The sequence below is a fragment of the Mauremys mutica genome, unplaced genomic scaffold, assembly GCF_020497125.1.
Source record: "Mauremys mutica isolate MM-2020 ecotype Southern unplaced genomic scaffold, ASM2049712v1 000963F_np12_obj, whole genome shotgun sequence".
NCBI classification, from domain to species: domain Eukaryota; kingdom Metazoa; phylum Chordata; order Testudines; family Geoemydidae; genus Mauremys; species Mauremys mutica.
Window position 1 is genome coordinate 73,513 of NW_025423081.1, and position 2,042 is coordinate 75,554.

The window sequence follows — 2,042 nt, forward strand, 5'->3', positions numbered from 1 at the left end:
AGAAGCTTCTGCCTCCACCACGAAACTATTATTAAGGGGCGGGGGGCTACTTAATAGCTTTCACAGTATGTTAGGCTTAGTTTGAGTTTCGGTATTTGCTAAACAATCTACTTTGATCTGTTTGTTATCACTTATAATCACTTAATCTATCTTAGTTAATAAACTTTTTTTATGCTTTATCTTAACCAGCATATTTTGAGTGAAGTGTCTGGGGAAAATCTCAGCTTGGTTAGCACAAGCTTGGTGTGCACATCTGTCCCATATCGAGGGGAAGGCGAACTATATTAATGAGCTTACATTATAGAGATCCCTGTGCACGATAAGATGGTATAATTCTGAATGTATCCTACAGCAAGTGTGCAAGGTTGGGGAGCTGGGAAATTGGCTGTTGTCTCTATCTGTCCTTGAGTGGCTTAGGTAAAGCACTCAGGTAGCTTAGTTGGGTGTATGGCGCCACCTGCTGTCATGCTGGGTGATAACAGGGCCTGGAGAGGCTGGCTGAATCTCCAGCAAATCAGTGTGAGAAGGGCCAGCCCAGCTTGAGTGTTAGAGGGCACAGCGGTTCCCAGACTGCCCCCTGAGGGTGACAACCCATCACACCCTAAACTACACTAGTGTCAGCAGGTTTGTCACATCCTGTCCCCTCCCTTTCTCCACCCAAGATATTTCCTGCCTCCTACCACCTCTAGCAATTCCCACCTTCCTATGCATTTACTGCTCCTCTCCCTCCAAGCAGAACCCACCACCAGCTCCCTGAGAATCCCTTACCTGAGCCAGCTCCACTGCAGCCATTTCCTTCCTGCTGGGAGGAGGAGATGATTTGGGGCGAAACGTGGACGTTATTCTGTAGCCTGCTGGGGTGAAAAGGGCAAGGTGTAAGAATTCAGACGGGGCTTTTGTCCATTCCACAAGCCGATTCCCCCCAGGTTTTCCCCTGCTAATGGACATTCTAGGTTCTGCCACACTGTGAAGCACAGAGTGACCGAATCCCAGTACAGGCCTAGCCCCCTCCCACCAGGGTGTGACCCTCTGACACATTGTGAAACCCTCCCAATAACAGTCTCTCTGTTACACTTATCAAGTTTGCGGACAATACCAAGCTGGGAGGGTTTGTAAGTGCTTTGGAGAATTGGATTAAAATTCAAAATGATCTGGACAAACTGGAGAAATGAGCTGAAGGAAATAGGATGAAATTCAGTAGGGACAAGTGCAAAGTACTCCACTTTGGAAGGAACAATCAGAGACCAGAGAAGAGCAGAATCCAAGGAGTCACTTTAGGGGATTCTCCCTGTCATTGTCCCCAAGGCAGCTCTCTCAGGTTTACAAAGTTCTTTGATGTTCCGGCCTTTATACAGTCTCTCCTGGGAGTGCCCCTTTCATGGGCTTGGCCTAGTTTTAGCTTTCGGTAGTTAACAATCTTGGTTTATTGTTTATCTAACCAGTGTGTTTGGATTAAAGTGAGTTGGAAACTCCATTTCGGATAACAAGCTGGTCCATGTCATTTTCCACTGATGAAATGACAGACTTCATATGAGCTTGCGTTGTTCAGTAGCGTGCTGGACAGTGCAAGACGCACATTTCTGGGGGAAAGTTGGGCACTTGAGAATTTGCTGGTTTTCTCCTGACGTGTAATTCACGAGTGGCTGTCTAGCAGCACTCAATTCTGTGTAGCTGGGAGTGAGTTACATGCTGGAGACTGTGTATTAATTGGCTAAGAGAGGCTGTTCTCGCGGGTAAACAATGGAAAAGGCACCCCAGGTTGGAGAACTGAGGGAACACAGCTATTTAACAGTCCAGATTGTACTCTAGGTAATGTCACAGACACTCATTATGACAGAGCCTTTTACAACACAGAGAAAGTAAATCCATGTCCCAGAAATCGAAGACTCCAGACAGAGGGCAAGTGTCCCTGGCACTGCTTCTTGCTGACAGAGAGGTTCAGAGACAGTGAGAGAGTCCTGGGGAAGCTGGGAACAGGAAGCATGGGCTGGTGGGGTTCAGTGGAGAAAGGGAACAGGAAGGGCAGGGATATCACTGAATGC